Source organism: Rhipicephalus microplus, chromosome X (genome assembly GCF_043290135.1).
Source record: "Rhipicephalus microplus isolate Deutch F79 chromosome X, USDA_Rmic, whole genome shotgun sequence".
NCBI classification, from domain to species: Eukaryota; Metazoa; Arthropoda; class Arachnida; order Ixodida; family Ixodidae; genus Rhipicephalus; species Rhipicephalus microplus.
The window spans coordinates 492,787,612-492,804,552 of record NC_134710.1 but is presented as its reverse complement, the minus strand read 5'-3'; the positions used below and the strand labels follow the sequence as shown (position 1 = coordinate 492,804,552).

At 44.5% G+C, this 16,941-nt stretch overlaps 2 protein-coding genes, 9 non-coding genes and 1 pseudogene across 15 annotated transcripts in view; 10 read left to right on the top strand and 2 right to left on the bottom strand.

Moving 5' to 3' along the window:
- Positions 1-16,941, bottom strand: part of LOC119161647 (low choriolytic enzyme) — a 1,178,895-nt gene that overhangs the window by 383,381 nt on the left and 778,573 nt on the right. The gene's annotated exons all lie outside the window — the stretch shown is intronic.
- The window catches only part of LOC142776727 (uncharacterized), a 239,037-nt gene that overhangs the window by 177,334 nt on the left and 44,762 nt on the right, over positions 1-16,941 (top strand). The gene's annotated exons all lie outside the window — the stretch shown is intronic.
- On the top strand, positions 366-438 carry TRNAT-CGU (transfer RNA threonine (anticodon CGU)). Its single transcript has one exon. It is a non-coding gene; the product is annotated as a tRNA-Thr (tRNA).
- On the top strand, positions 1,071-1,143 carry TRNAT-CGU (transfer RNA threonine (anticodon CGU)). The gene has a single exon. It is a non-coding gene; the product is annotated as a tRNA-Thr (tRNA).
- On the top strand, positions 1,980-2,052 carry TRNAT-CGU (transfer RNA threonine (anticodon CGU)). Its single transcript has one exon. It is a non-coding gene; the product is annotated as a tRNA-Thr (tRNA).
- On the top strand, positions 2,435-2,507 carry TRNAT-CGU (transfer RNA threonine (anticodon CGU)). Its single transcript has one exon. It is a non-coding gene; the product is annotated as a tRNA-Thr (tRNA).
- Positions 3,344-3,416, top strand: TRNAT-CGU (transfer RNA threonine (anticodon CGU)). The gene has a single exon. It is a non-coding gene; the product is annotated as a tRNA-Thr (tRNA).
- TRNAT-CGU (transfer RNA threonine (anticodon CGU)) lies at positions 3,799-3,871 on the top strand. The gene has a single exon. It is a non-coding gene; the product is annotated as a tRNA-Thr (tRNA).
- TRNAT-CGU (transfer RNA threonine (anticodon CGU)) lies at positions 4,254-4,326 on the top strand. The gene has a single exon. It is a non-coding gene; the product is annotated as a tRNA-Thr (tRNA).
- TRNAT-CGU (transfer RNA threonine (anticodon CGU)) lies at positions 4,709-4,781 on the top strand. Its single transcript has one exon. It is a non-coding gene; the product is annotated as a tRNA-Thr (tRNA).
- TRNAT-CGU (transfer RNA threonine (anticodon CGU)) lies at positions 5,619-5,691 on the top strand. Its single transcript has one exon. It is a non-coding gene; the product is annotated as a tRNA-Thr (tRNA).
- On the bottom strand, positions 12,361-14,387 carry LOC119161649 (uncharacterized; annotated as a pseudogene).

The window sequence follows — 16,941 nt, the reverse complement described above, 5'->3', positions numbered from 1 at the left end:
ACTTTTCTTTCTTCTTATTTACATTCCATTGATTTTAATAACTTCCCCTGTACATTCCTTGGCATTACTGTCTGTTATATCTCATTATATTGTGTTAAAACACGGAAAAACGAGCCCTTAGGTATACACTTCTTTCCCTTATTTCATTGAACGAGGGTCTCGTACTGGCAGACTTGGTGTGTTTAGGTTGTATAAGAGGGACAATTATACAGCTGCCCGCTCATATTAAGTTCACGTGCTACGTGACGCCAAACATTCGCATAAGAGTGTTTTCACACTCGTTGTTTGGCTTATAGATGGCGCTGACTGTCGCTCCTACTTCTAAATTCACAGATAAACCCAAAAAAGTGGATGGAGGGAGGGCCGCTGTGATAGCTCAGTGGTTAGAGCATCGAACGCGTAATTCGAAGGTCGTAGGTTCGATTCCTGCTCACAGTTGGTAATTTTTTCATCCACTTTTCTTTCTTCTTATTTACATTCCATTGATTTTAATAACTTCCCCTGTACATTCCTTGGCATTACTGTCTGTTATATCTCATTAATATTGTGTTATGATTGATTTGTGGGGTTTAACGTCCCAAAACCACCATATGATTATGAGAGACGCCGTAGTGGAGGGCTCCGGAAATTTCGACCACCTGGGGTTCTTTAACGTGCACCCAAATCTAAGCACACGGGCCTACGACATTTCCGCCTCCATCGGAAATGCAGCCGCCGCAGCCGGGATTTGAACCCGCGCCCTGCGGGTTAGCAGCCGAGTACCTTAGCCACTAGACCACCGTGGCGGGGATTAATATTGTGTTAAAACACGGAAAAACGAGCCCTTAGGTATACACTTCTTTCCCTTATTTCATTGAACGAGGGTCTCGTACTGGCAGACTTGGTGTGTTTAGGTTGTATAAGAGGGACAATTATACAGCTGCCCGCTCATATTAAGTTCACGTGCTACGTGACGCCAAACATTCGCATAAGAGTGTTTTCACACTCGTTGTTTGGCATAGATGGCGCTGACTGTCGCTCCTACTTCTAAATTCACAGATAAACCCAAAAAAGTGGATGGAGGGAGGGCCGCTGTGATAGCTCAGTGGTTAGAGCATCGAACGCGTAATTCGAAGGTCGTAGGTTCGATTCCTGCTCACAGTTGGTAATTTTTTCATCCACTTTTCTTTCTTCTTATTTACATTCCATTGATTTTAATAACTTCCCCTGTACATTCCTTGGCATTACTGTCTGTTATATCTCATTAATATTGTGTTAAAACACGGAAAAACGAGCCCTTAGGTATACACTTCTTTCCCTTATTTCATTGAACGAGGGTCTCGTACTGGCAGACTTGGTGTGTTTAGGTTGTATAAGAGGGACAATTATACAGCTGCCCACTCATATTAAGTTCACGTGCTACGTGACGCCAAACATTCGCATAAGAGTGTTTTCACACTCGTTGTTTGGCTTATAGATGGCGCTGACTGTCGCTCCTACTTCTAAATTCACAGATAAACCCAAAAAAGTGGATGGAGGGAGGGCCGCTGTGATAGCTCAGTGGTTAAAGCATCGAACGCGTAATTCGAAGGTCGTAGGTTCGATTCCTGCTCACAGTTGGTAATATTTTCATCCACTTTTCTTTCTTCTTATTTACATTCCATTGATTTTAATAACTTCCCCTGTACATTCCTTGGCATTACTGTCTGTTATATCTCATTAATATTGTGTTAAAACACGGAAAAACGAGCCCTTAGGTATACACTTCTTTCCCTTATTTCATTGAACGAGGGTCTCGTACTGGCAGATTTGGTGTGTTTAGGTTGTATAAGAGGGACAATTATACAGCTGCCCGCTCATATTAAGTTCACGTGCTACGTGACGCCAAACATTCGCATAAGAGTGTTTTCACACTCGTTGTTTGGCTTATAGATGGCGCTGACTGTCGCTCCTACTTCTAAATTCACAGATAAACCCAAAAACTGGATGGAGGGAGGGCCGCTGTGATAGCTCAGTGGTTAGAGCATCGAACGCGTAATTCGAAGGTCGTAGGTTCGATTCCTGCTCACAGTTGGTAATTTTTTCATCCACTTTTCTTTCTTCTTATTTACATTCCATTGATTTTAATAACTTCCCCTGTACATTCCTTGGCATTACTGTCTGTTATATCTCATTGATATTGTGTTAAAACACGGAAAAACGAGCCCTTAGGTATACACTTCTTTCCCTTATTTCATTGAACGAGGGTCTCGTACTGGCAGACTTGGTGTGTTTAGGTTGTATAAGAGGGACAATTATACAGCTGCCCGCTCATATTAAGTTCACGTGCTACGTGACGCCAAACATTCGCATAAGAGTGTTTTCACACTCGTTGTTTGGCTTATAGATGGCGCTGACTGTCGCTCCTACTTCTAAATTCACAGATAAACCCAAAAAAGTGGATGGAGGGAGGGCCGCTGTGATAGCTCAGTGGTTAGAGCATCGAACGCGTAATTCGAAGGTCGTAGGTTCGATTCCTGCTCACAGTTGGTAATTTTTTCATCCAGTTTTCTTTCTTCTTATTTACATTCCATTGATTTTAATAACTTCCCCTGTACATTCCTTGGCATTACTGTCTGTTATATCTCATTATATTGTGTTAAAACACGGAAAAACGAGCCCTTAGGTATACACTTCTTTCCCTTATTTCATTGAACGAGGGTCTCGTACTGGCAGACTTGGTGTGTTTAGGTTGTATAAGAGGGACAATTATACAGCTGCCCGCTCATATTAAGTTCACGTGCTACGTGACGCCAAACATTCGCATAAGAGTGTTTTCACACTCGTTGTTTGGCTTATAGATGGCGCTGACTGTCGCTCCTACTTCTAAATTCACAGATAAACCCAAAAAAGTGGATGGAGGGAGGGCCGCTGTGATAGCTCAGTGGTTAGAGCATCGAACGCGTTATTCGAAGGTCGTAGGTTCGATTCCTGCTCACAGTTGGTAATTTTTTCATCCACTTTTCTTTCTTCTTATTTACATTCCATTGATTTTAATAACTTCCCCTGTACATTCCTTGGCATTACTGTCTGTTATATCTCATTAATATTGTGTTAAAACACGGAAAAACGAGCCCTTAGGTATACACTTCTTTCCCTTATTTCATTGAACGAGGGTCTCGTACTGGCAGACTTGGTGTGTTTAGGTTGTATAAGAGGGACAATTATACAGCTGCCCGCTCATATTAAGTTCACGTGCTACGTGACGCCAAACATTCGCATAAGAGTGTTTTCACACTCGTTGTTTGGCTTATAGATGGCGCTGACTGTCGCTCCTACTTCTAAATTCACAGATAAACCCAAAAAATTGGAAGGAGGGAGGGCCGCTGTGATAGCTCAGTGGTTAGAGCATCGAACGCGTAATTCGAAGGTCGTAGGTTCGATTCCTGCTCACAGTTGGTAATTTTTTCATCCACTTTTCTTTCTTCCTATTTACATTCCATTGATTTTAATAACTTCCCCTGTACATTCCTTGGCATTACTGTCTGTTATATCTCATTAATATTGTGTTAAAACACGGAAAAACGAGCCCTTAGGTATACACTTCTTTCCCTTATTTCATTGAACGAGGGTCTCGTACTGGCAGACTTGGTGTGTTTAGGTTGTATAAGAGGGACAATTATACAGCTGCCCGCTCATATTAAGTTCACGTGCTACGTGACGCCAAACATTCGCATAAGAGTGTTTTCACACTCGTTGTTTGGCTTATAGATGGCGCTGACTGTCGCTCCTACTTCTAAATTCACAGATAAACCCAAAAAACTGGATGGAGGGAGGGCCGCTGTGATAGCTCAGTGGTTAGAGCATCGAACGCGTAATTCGAAGGTCGTAGGTTCGATTCCTGCTCACAGTTGGTAATTTTTTCATCCACTTTTCTTTCTTCTTATTTACATTCCATTGATTTTAATAACTTCCCCTGTACATTCCTTGGCATTACTGTCTGTTATATCTCATTGATATTGTGTTAAAACACGGAAAAACGAGCCCTTAGGTATACACTTCTTTCCCTTATTTCATTGAACGAGGGTCTCGTACTGGCAGACTTGGTGTGTTTAGGTTGTATAAGAGGGACAATTATACAGCTGCCCGCTCATATTAAGTTCACGTGCTACGTGACGCCAAACATTCGCATAAGAGTGTTTTCACACTCGTTGTTTGGCTTATAGATGGCGCTGACTGTCGCTCCTACTTCTAAATTCACAGATAAACCCAAAAAAGTGGATGGAGGGAGGGCCGCTGTGATAGCTCAGTGGTTAGAGCATCGAACGCGTAATTCGAAGGTCGTAGGTTCGATTCCTGCTCACAGTTGGTAATTTTTTCATCCACTTTTCTTTCTTCTTATTTACATTCCATTGATTTTAATAACTTCCCCTGTACATTCCTTGGCATTACTGTCTGTTATATCTCATTAATATTGTGTTAAAACACGGAAAAACGAGCCCTTAGGTATACACTTCTTTCCCTTATTTCATTGAACGAGGGTCTCGTACTGGCAGACTTGGTGTGTTTAGGTTGTATAAGAGGGACAATTATACAGCTGCCCGCTCATATTAAGTTCACGTGCTACGTGACGCCAAACATTCGCATAAGAGTGTTTTCACACTCGTTGTTTGGCTTATAGATGGCGCTGACTGTCGCTCCTACTTCTAAATTCACAGATAAACCCAAAAAAGTGGATGGAGGGAGGGCCGCTGTGATAGCTCAGTGGTTAGAGCATCGAACGCGTAATTCGAAGGTCGTAGGTTCGATTCCTGCTCACAGTTGGTAATTTTTTCATCCACTTTTCTTTCTTCTTATTTACATTCCATTGATTTTAATAACTTCCCCTGTACATTCCTTGGCATTACTGTCTGTTATATCTCATTAATATTGTGTTAAAACACGGAAAAACGAGCCCTTAGGTATACACTTCTTTCCCTTATTTCATTGAACGAGGGTCTCGTACTGGCAGACTTGGTGTGTTTAGGTTGTATAAGAGGGACAATTATACAGCTGCCCGCTCATATTAAGTTCACGTGCTACGTGACGCCAAACATTCGCATAAGAGCGTTTTCACACTCGTTGTTTGGCTTATAGATGGCGCTGACTGTCGCTCCTACTTCTAAATTCACAGATAAACCCAAAAAAGTGGATGGAGGGAGGGCCGCTGTGATAGCTCAGTGGTTAGAGCATCGAACGCGTAATTCGAAGGTCGTAAGTTCGATTCCTGCTCACAGTTGGTAATTTTTCCATCCACTTTTCTTTCTTCTTATTTACATTCCATTGATTTTAATAACTTCCCCTGTACATTCCTTGGCATTACTGTCTGTTATATCTCATTAATATTGTGTTAAAACACGGAAAAACGAGCCCTTAGGTATACACTTCTTTCCCTTATTTCATTGAACGAGGGTCTCGTACTGGCAGACTTGGTGTGTTTAGGTTGTATAAGAGGGACAATTATACAGCTGCCCGCTCATATTAAGTTCACGTGCTACGTGACGCCAAACATTCGCATAAGAGTGTTTTCACACTCGTTGTTTGGCTTATAGATGGCGCTGACTGTCGCTCCTACTTCTAAATTCACAGATAAACCCAAAAAACTGGATGGAGGGAGGGCCGCTGTGATAGCTCAGTGGTTAGAGCATCGAACGCGTAATTCGAAGGTCGTAGGTTCGATTCCTGCTCACAGTTGGTAATTTTTTCATCCACTTTTCTTTCTTCTTATTTACATTCCATTGATTTTAATAACTTCCCCTGTACATTCCTTGGCATTACTGTCTGTTATATCTCATTAATATTGTGTTAAAACACGGAAAAACGAGCCCTTAGGTATACACTTCTTTCCCTTATTTCATTGAACGAGGGTCTCGTACTGGCAGACTTGGTGTGTTTAGGTTGTATAAGAGGGACAATTATACAGCTGCCCGCTCATATTAAGTTCACGTGCTACGTGACGCCAAACATTCGCATAAGAGTGTTTTCACACTCGTTGTTTGGCTTATAGATGGCGCTGACTGTCGCTCCTACTTCTAAATTCACAGATAAACCCAAAAAAGTGGATGGAGGGAGGGCCGCTGTGATAGCTCAGTGGTTAGAGCATCGAACGCGTAATTCGAAGGTCGTAGGTTCGATTCCTGCTCACACTTGGTAATTTTTTCATCCACTTTTCTTTCTTCTTATTTACATTCCATTGATTTTAATAACTTCCCCTGTACATTCCTTGGCATTACTGTCTGTTATATCTCATTGATATTGTGTTAAAACACGGAAAAACGAGCCCTTAGGTATACACTTCTTTCCCTTATTTCATTGAACGAGGGTCTCGTACTGGCAGACTTGGTGTGTTTAGGTTGTATAAGAGGGACAATTATACAGCTGCCCGCTCATATTAAGTTCACGTGCTACGTGACGCCAAACATTCGCATAAGAGTGTTTTCACACTCGTTGTTTGGCTTATAGATGGCGCTGACTGTCGCTCCTACTTCTAAATTCACAGATAAACCCAAAAAAGTGGATGGAGGGAGGGCCGCTGTGATAGATCAGTGGTTAGAGCATCGAACGCGTAATTCGAAGGTCGTAGGTTTTATTCCTGCTCACAGTTGGTAATTTTTTCATCCACTTTTCTTTCTTCTTATTTACATTCCATTGATTTTAATAACTTCCCCTGTACATTCCTTGGCATTACTGTCTGTTATATCTCATATATATATATATATATATATATATATATATATATATATATATATATATATATATATATATATATATATATGTATATATATATACATAAATATATATATATATATATATATATATATATATGTATATATATAAGTGTATATATATATATATATATATATATATATATATATATATATGCAAGTCACACAATATGAAGGGCACCTAATCTACGAGTAAAAAGATATTGCTTCCATGCGCGACCACGTGGCGAGCACGTTGTTTACATAGAAAAGATAAAACGCATAAAAGATGAAGCACATAACATGAAGAGTAGTCCGTCCGGTAAAAGCAAGGAAAAAAAGAAAAAAACTATAAAATACTAATAAAAATGACAAAGACGTTACAAAGCTGCTACGTAATCAACGGATACAGACAACGTAGTGCGACTTGCTGAGCAAGGTTGATAAAGATGGACAGGGTGATACAGGTTACGCAGATAGGCAACTAAGTTTTCCTACGTTTTCATTCAGACCAGATGCGACGGCGTTGAACTTATAGATGAGGAATGATTCACGGGCTTCTCAATCATAATTTGTGCGGAAACCAGATTCTAGTAATGTGACCTGTACATTTTCAAAAAAGTGGCCAGGGAGGTGCACGTGTCTTGAAATGGGCAAGTGAGGCAAGGTGTTAGCATGAGATTTATGGTTGTTAAAACGCAGTCTAAAAGTCCCTTCTGTTTGACCAATACACTGTATTTCACATAGCGCACATTCTATCATGTATATCATGTTCTTAGAATCGCAGTCAAGATTACCTTTGATCTTTAAGAAAAAGTTGGAACCAGTACTGGTGACCTGTTGGCATGTGCGCATGTAAGGGCATACTTTGCATCGCGGTTTTTGGCAGGGATGGCCCCTGATCGTGTCAGGACTGTCTGCTTTCGACGATGATGACGATGAGAGTATGTCTCGAATAGTTTTAGCTTTGCGATACACTGCTTTAGGTGGTTCGGTGAAAATGTTTCTTAAGCGTTCACTTTGCATTAGAATATTGTGGTGCTTTCTCAGCACATCCGAAACACGCGGAACTGACACAGAATAGGTAAGGCCTAAGTTTGTCTGTGGTGAGGGAGTCGAGCTTTTAGCAGCACATAACAGCGTTCTACGATCATGCATGTCGGCACGTTTTATTGCATCATCAATTAATCGCGGCGGGTATTTTTGTTTGACTAGAGCATCCTTTAGTGTTCTGCAATTTTTTAGAAACTCCGATTTCTCTGGGCAGATTCTTTTAAAGCGTAAGGCCTGACTGTAAGGGATGCTACTTTTTCAATGTTTCAAGTGGCTACTGTCGAAATGCAAATACTGTGCCGGTCTGTAGGCTTCCTGTATAGAGCAGTGGATAGCTTATCATTTACATTCGAAATGTTTACATCAAGAAAACTAAGCACTGATGTGGAATAGGTATGAGAAAATGGTAATGATGGATGGGCATCATTAAAGTCAGATATAGAGGAATGCAACTCCTGTTCACCATGCGGCCAAATAAGAAAAATGTAATATTGTAACGTTTATAATAAAATGTTTTCTGCGCGCGGGTTGGCGAAAATTCACTTTCAAGCTGGCCCATGAATATATTGGCGTAGTTGGGTCCAATACGCGGACCTATTGACGTGCCGCTAACTTGGACATACTGTTGCCCTTCAAATTGAAAGCTATTTTGCTCTAAAATGAGCCCGAGCAATACTGCTAATGTGTTGCTGTCGATAAATTTACCCGGTGAGGCTGCTTCATAGGACCTGGCGACTGCCGCTATTCCGTCTACATGTGAAATGTTGGTGTATAAAGACGCTACGTCTAGCGTGACCAAAAAGGAACCTTGAGGATGTTATGTGCTTTATCTTTTATGCGTTTTATCTTTTATTTTTAAAAACATGCTTGCCACGTGCTCGCGCATGGAAGCAATATCTTTTTACTCGTAGATTAGGTGCCCTTCATATTGTGTGACTTGTATATATATATATATATATATATATATATATATATATATATATATATACCATCTATATATATAGTAGTGGGAGTAATAATTCAATGGGCCAGTTAGTCTTTGTGAATATATATATATATATATATATATATATAAATAAACGCCCATATATCTCCTTTCATGCCGGGTTTCATATTTGTATCTTACTGATATGCACATGTATATAAACAGCACTCGTGCCATAAACTGTATTCTGATGAAGGCCGGACCCACGGCCGAAACATCAATAAAATCACTTCGTCGTGCGTCTTCTTTCCTATACGAATAATATTTCCCAGACGCAGCATCACTTTTGTTTTTGGTATACTGAAACAATGGCTCCGGAGCCGACCACGTCGAAGCACATTTACTTGAGGTACCCAAAGAATCTACCATCTATGACTGTCGTAGGAGACTCTCATACGAAGCACATTCATCAGTTCTTCGATCCAGCGCTGGCTGATACTCCAGCATTTGTGTCCCAGTACGGTGCCTTAATCACTGACGTGCCAGCTCTATTAGATTTCGTGCTTCGTAACACCACTAAAATCCTCCTACACGTAGGTACCAACGACCTACTTCGAGCCTCAGCACAGGAAGCTTTCGACAGCTACTGTAAAGTTATCAACCATATTGCCAAAGAACGACCCGAAGTTACCTTGATCCACGCCACCCTCATCCTACCAAGGACCAGAAACCGCCGACGATGGCACCCCAGTGAAACTTTCGTGCGTTGCTTCAACCATGAAGCGTGTTATTTTAACGCTCTGCTAAAGAATTTGTGTCGCCGCTCTCGACTGGTATCTTTACTGGATCACGGCTTCGAATAGTTGCCTTCGCACCGCGTACTGGCCGCTGATGGCTTGCATCCTAATTTTGAAGATGTTTCTCTCATGGCGAGCCATATTCGGCACATTTGTTACAAGCCATCGAGCGCAATGTCCCACTCCTGGTTGGACAGTGTGCCCACTGATCCACCTAAGCATCACGCAAAGAGGCCTACCGTTGTGCGCGAGTCGTCTGACACAGCACTGGTGACTGGCCAAACAACAAGTTGTGCTTCCCCTCAGAAGCCACCATCGCCCCTCGAGCGAGTGAGGCAGGACTATTGCAACAAGGTTGCTTCCAAAAGGTCCCGACAGACTCCGCTACGAGAGGTTCGTCAATTGGACCTTCGCATTCAGCAAATGACCCTCCAGATGGAGGGAAGGAGGGAAGGCCGCTGTGATAGCTCAGTGGTTAGAGCATCGAATGCGTTATTCGAAGGTCGTAGTTTTGATTCCTGCTCACGGCTGGTTATTTTTTCGTCCACGTTTTTTTCTTCTTATTTACATTCCATTGGTTCTAATAACTTCCCCTCTATATTCCTTGGCATTACTGTCTGTTAGATCATCTCAACAATATTGTGTTAAAACACGGAAAAACGAGCCCTTAGGTATACACTTCTTTCCCCTATATATATATATATATATATATATATATATATATATATATTTATATATATATAATGAAGAAGTTTTTCCAGTGATCCACACGTAATTGGAAAGATGGGAAGAGAAGTGTCAAAACTTGGCGATTGCGATAATTTTATTTCCAATGGTTTCGACGGGTGGACCATTCTTCGTGGGAACATCATGCCGACGACCATGGCATTGACACAAAAATGTTGAATATTGTTTCTTCTTACGGCACATTTATCATGAATAAAAAGCACGTCTGCTTGAGCGTTTGACGGTTAGTTATTTGTAGAGGGTTTTATGGAGGGCAGTCGTAGTTGCGGTTTCATAAAACACTGAGTGAGCTGTGTTGGATACGTCAGCACACAAAACCGCGTGCAAATGCGCACCGCGTTGTCAACACTTCAACGAAGGCTTTCTGGGTACTCTGTCAAGTTGTAAATATGGGCGATGATCCATATATACACTTCTGATGCAAAGATATCAGCCTTTGTACGCCCGTGCAATTCGGCACCTTCTCTTCGAAGATAAGGTTTGCTCAAAAAGAGCCCTCACAGGAATCGTGACAGCTAGCGAAAACTCGTGGGACAGGTAATGGTTGTTTGGTTACACAAAAACCACAGTAGTGTTTCGCAAGCAGTTGCGCGTCACTAACTTCGAAATTGATTTTCCACATGTTCTATGCGATATTATCCATGAATATTTCGTAGGTGGTGAGGATGCGTTTGTGTTCACACATATATTTCCCAGAAGTTATCTCGCCTTCAAACTTTTCTGTCAGCACTCCTTTAGCAGACTCTTCGCGGCGTGAGGGCGAAATTCTGAATTGCACAGATCACACGAGCTTATAAAACCTGGATTGTTGCCGTCAACGAAACCTTCAATTTTTGTTTATGAGACAGCGTTGTTCTCGTCCCTGACTTTTTGGGTATTCCCGGCACCTTCGCGCAAGAGAAGTGGTCCTTCTCAAAACTCGAAAGTGAGATGTTCTTGAAAAGTCAGTTCCTTTAAGGAGCTATGATAACGAGAAAATATGTCCAATCCATCGGGTATTACTCTCACTGCGGTAGCTTTCTAAAGCGTTTTAGTCTCCCACATGGTCTCACCTCTGCCTTCTTTCTCTCTTTTTAAGAGATTAGTGACGCGGATCCCCAGCAGCCTGGTAACGAGCTGCACAAGGAGCATACAAAAAAGCAAAAGCGTGCATACCGAAGCAGTTTGAGGTACAAGGCTCTAATGGCGGATTCCATTTGAAGGGCAGGAGCACTAAGAGCACACCTAAAGTGCTCTCTTCAGATCCAGCCTGTTTCAGTGGTCAAACAGGTGCAGGCACACTGTAATCCATTGGCGGAGCGAGAGTGCTTTTGCTGCGCCGAGAGCAACCAGGATCAGTTTGCAGTGCTTTCCTCTAGAAAGCGGAATAGGCGCAATTCGACGAGTCACGTGGTCCTACAAAGTCACAGCCACAAAACATTTTTTCAGCTGGCGAGCGCGGCGGCAAAGGCAGCAACCTTGCGTAGTTTGACCCCGCTGCTTTGTACGGATGGCTACGATGAGAGCTTGACGTTTACCTAACCCTTTCAGCCCTGGATTTTTTATTTTAGTCAGATACACTTTTTGTGTGCGTTTTTCTAGTAGTTCGGACCTCAGAAGACCACAAACAAAAAATTGAGCCACTGGTACAAGCATTTTCAGATTAATTAACGTGGCATCAAATTAGGTAATTAGGGCCCTGTGATTTGAAAATGAAAAAAGTGGCTTATTTTTTTCTGTCAATCAATGGTGCACACAAAATGGAAACCAACGTCTTACTTTTCAGCCTAATACTCACTGAAACAGCTTCGGTACGTCGTCCCGAAAATGGTGCTTACCCGCCTCAAGTTACGCGCCTCGGCTTCACGGAAGACCTTGGTCACGCTTCTTCGTCTTTGTGGCTGCTACCTCCACAAACGTGCCGCAATATTGGTGTCAATTGCAGTGGGGATCATTGAAGAACTATGCCCCCAAGAATGAGCAGTATTGGTTATGTTTCTGAGATACTAGGGCAAATTTTGTGCGGTGGTGTCAATTGACACCGCCAGGGCCGAAAGGGCTAATCAGTCATGATGATGATGATGATGATGATGATGATGATGATCAAAACTTCATTACTCCCAAAAGAGGGGACCAGCCGAGAGGTCGGTTACGCTGCTTAGATAAGGTCAGCGGGGATCCCTTGGGACATCGCGGCCTCCAATACGCGTGAGATTACCCGGCGTTGCTGTGCCGAGTCAGTGATATGCAGAAAGTACTCCCATGTATCTTATGTGTGAGAAGCGCCAGCGTACTGTGGGCACTTCCATGCCATATGTAAGAGGGTGGCCGATTGTGAGCAGTATTTACAGTTTGGTGTCACGAGGTGTGGGTATACCTTGCTATAAAGCCAGTGGTTGGGAAAGACACCTGTCTGAAGCTTGCGCCACAGGACGGCATCACGTCGAGGGAAGTTTTTGTGAGCTGGAGGATAGCGGAGATGGCCTAGTCTGTAGTGCTGTAGAATGTCTGTGTAAGTGACCAAAGGAGTTAGTTTTTCGCAGGCCTGGGAGGGCGAAGAATGAGAAGTGTAAGGCGTAAGGAACTCCACCCGGCAGTTGAGATCTCGGGAGAGAATGTGTGCCTGCGCATTTCCACTAAAGGATTCATGAGCTGGGGCCCAGATAAGAAAACGAGGGGAGACAGGCGGGGTGTAATGCTTTATGATTGAGTATGCCTGTGTAGAGATACGGCCCGCATTGAAATTTCGGATGGCGAATTTGGAATCACTTACGATCACCTTGGTTATTGGGTCGGTCATTGCCAAAGCCATGGTAACCTCTTCGGCAACTGTTATATCGGTGAATTACACTACATGCCGTGCTCCGCCTACGGCGTTGGGCCAGAGCGACAGCCACCATTGTTGATCGATGTGGGTGTCGCGAGGCGTACGTGTACGTCACATCGGAACGATTTGAGAGACGTTTCTGTAGTTGGCGTGCTCAGTCATCCCTACGATCTGCACGATGTTCAGGGTGCATGTGCTTGGGAATTGGAGGAATACGAAGACTGAGTCGTTGATCTGTCGGTACGTCTTCGTAAGTGGTGGCCGCCCGCATGGGGAGGAGTCAAATTTGGTGCAATACAGCACGGCCCGCATGCGTGAGTGAGAGCCGTTGGTACTAGGACGTAAGGGCAGCTTCTATAAGCTCATCGACCATGTTCGACACCCGAAGGGCCGTTAGTTTGGAGGTAGATGTGAACATCGGGAGTCCTAAGGTGGTCATGTATGCCTTGCGAATCGAAGTATCGAGGCGATCAAGATCAGTGCGCGTAAGGCGGAGGTAGGGAGCCACGTAGGTAATGCGTGTGCAGACAAATGCCTGAACCAGTCGAAGAAGGTTGGATTCGCACATGCCTGCACTCTTGTTGGCAACGCGCTTGAGAAGGCGAGCAATATAGTTGGCAGATTGGTCGATTTGCCGAAGAGTGGTCGACTTGTCATCTTTGGCCTGTAGGTGCAATACTAAGATGCAAACGTATTCTCTATGGGGAATTCGCATCCCCTGCACTTGGAGATTGAAAGACACCTGTTTGGGTTTGCGTCCTTGTGATCTGATAACAATGTATTCAAATTCGGTCGCCGAGCAGGACAGGCCTACCATAGAGAGATAGCCCACGCGGTCGATTGCTGTTTGTAGGGTTTCTTAGATTTGGCCATCACTACCTCTTGTAACTCACTGGGTGAGGTCATCTGCATAGATTGTGTGATGCAGATTTGGAATGTCAGTCAGAAGTTTGCGATGTCCTAACAATGCAACATTGAGAAGGAGTGACGATAGCACAAAGCCTTGGGGTGTTCCACGGCTGCCTGGGGAGATGGTGGAAGGCTCTTCTTCTTCGATGTCAAGTTGCACTTGGCGATTGGTTGGGAAATCCTTCCTTTATGCATACGTCCTGTTCCCCACTTCCAAAGCCTGTAAAATCTGCCAGGTGGCAGTGTGCTGTACATTATCAAATACTTTGAAAAAAATCAAGACAAACAGTGACTTGGGTTTCTACAGTGCGGTTGTAGAGCGCCTGGTGTTTCAGTAGGGGCATGATATTCGGTGCCGCCACGTGTCGGCGTGAGCCGAACATGGTGTCGGAAAGTAAATGATGCTCGTCCAAGTAGCGAATAAAGCGGGTCTGGACAACATGCTCCATCAATTTGCCTACACAGTATGTGAAGGAGATGGGACGCAAATTTGCTAGCGTGGGGCTTTTTCCCGGTTTGGAAATCAGGAAGAGGTTGGCAAGTTTCCAGCTCTGGGGTACGGTGCCTTGATCCCAACATCGCTGCATATATCCCGTGAGGGCTTGGACAGAAGAATCGTCCAGGATTCGGAGCATGCGATTGGTGACTCTAACTGAACCAGCTGCAGACTTTGTCTTGAGACGGTTTAGTTCTGCCCGCACCTCTGCTATAGTTATACGGCCATCAAAAAGCGGGTTATCATCCCCCTCATATGTAGGCAGAGGATTGGCGGGGCCAGGACAGAGATAGGTGTTATTGAGCTCTTGACGTAGGGAAGCGCATGAGCCAGAAAATCCACTCAATATACGTTCACGTTGATATTTAGCTTGCTGCTTACCACTATCATGATCCAGCAAGTGACACAGGAGTTGCCATGTGTTCTTAGAGTTTGGAGCCTTATTCATTTGGGAACAGATGCCATTCCAGTTCTGACGGGTGAGTTCTATAGCATAGTTTTCAAGGTTTGTGTGCACTGTTGTGCCACAGACATGTTCCTCGTTCGGGAGCACGTCTCACGAGATCGAGCGCTGTTCCGACGAACTGACTCCCCCCTCCCAGGGCCGCGTTCCGCGCAGGAGAACCGTGCAGTTCCGGGGATAACGTCGCTTCTTCCACCGAACCACCTTGCAGTTCCGGGTATGGCTGCGTCTCGTCAGTCGAGCCACTGTGCCGTTCCGGGGAACTGGTCTCACAGAAGAGTCCCAAAACGCTATTTAAGGCCGTGCCAGCCCCATTTTAGAGGGATTTTGCCCCAGCCGACGTTGTCGTGCTGGCTGACTCTGTACAAACGACAACTTGCTACAGTAAACGCTCCCTTTCGTTGCTGTTTTCAAAACGGATTGCCTCCCTGTTTCGCCTTCGGGCTAAGGCTTCAGCGAAGTCCGCTCGACGGCTCTCCGCTCTTCGCCACCGCTACCATCGCGACAGAGCAAATTCCTAACAGTGGTTGGCAGCTACGGGATACGATATCCTACGTTTGGCAAGTCTGATAGGATCACTAAGCACGAGGACGACCGCCATGATAGCGTTTGGCTACACTGTGATACGCTATCCTACGTTTGGCACGCCGGATCGGACCCCTGGAAGCTCGAGCACAACCGACCTGATATTAGCGTGTGAATACGCTGGGATACGCTACCCCTGGCCTCAACGTTTTGCTGCTCTGGGACCAGCTACCCCGATCTCAACGGCTGAAAAGTTGGATCGGATCTCCAAGCACGAGGACGACCACCGTGATAGCGTTTGGCTACGCTGCGATATGCTACTCTGTTCTCATCGTTAGGCAAGCTGGGACAAGCAACCCCAGATCTCAAGATTGGCAAGTTGGACCGGATCCATGAAGGCCTGACACTGTTCGACAGCAGCCACGAGTTGGACCATCGTCGGCTTCTTTGGTTGGGTGAGTGCCCAACGTTTACTTTTCATTTCGCCAGACCTCTCTAGCACAGGCAGATGTTATGAGAGTGTTTTGTGTTTTTTTGTTGGTTATAATTTATTATTCACGTACTTTAAACCATGAGATTAGCTTTAGAGTACGGTGAATATCAATGGCAGAGCATCACGAGAAACGAGATCGCGATGGAGCAGTACATTGTGAAGGACCTCCTCGAAATTTGTCGAGCCATGGGGATTTCCACCGGGTCAGCTAAAACAAGGGAAGCGATTCTCGAGGTGATGCGGGCAGAGAAGGTGACGGCCGAGGAGGCTGACGAGTTTTGGGAGCTCGTCTGTGAGGAAAAGCAGAAGGCCGAAGAGCGAGAGGATAGAAGCCACGAACAATGGAAGGACGAGAAAAGCCGCAAAGAGCTCGAAGGTGAAAGGCACGAACAGCAAAAGGCCGAAGAGCGAGCAGCTAGAAGTCACGAACAGTGGCAAGCCGAGGAGAGCAGAAAAAGGACAGAGCATGCTCTCAAAATGAGGGAGCTTGATCTTAAAATTCAAGCCCTTAAGTGGGAGCGAGCGAAACACCAGCTCCACAACTTTCAGACAGGCGAGAACATCGCGTATTTTCTTGAAGATTTTGAAGTTGTTTGCAGTAATGTGGGTGTTAGCTGCGACCTTTTGGTGGAGAAGCTCGCCACGTTGTTGCCGCCCAAGATCGCGCATGTTTTGAATTGCTTGCCCTTCGAGGAAGCAGGAGACTTCATTCATGCTAGATATGCCTTGATAAGATATTTTTTTCTTCCGAGTCCTGCTGACTGGGAAAGTCGGAGTGATAGAGACAGCGCTGAAGCGCGTCGAAGGGCGCTAAAGGTAGACGCCTGCCGAAAAGAGCCTGAGGATGAGGCGCGACGTGAAACGATAGAGGCTGAGGCCCGTCACGTGGCGCTTGATGATGTCGCTCACTGGAAAGTGTTAGATGATAAGGACAGAAGCAAAGCGCAAGACGCCGAGGCTCGTTGCTATAAGCAAGCCGCTGAAGTGCGTCAGAAAAAGCGGGGCGCTGAGGAAAGTCGAAAGGTA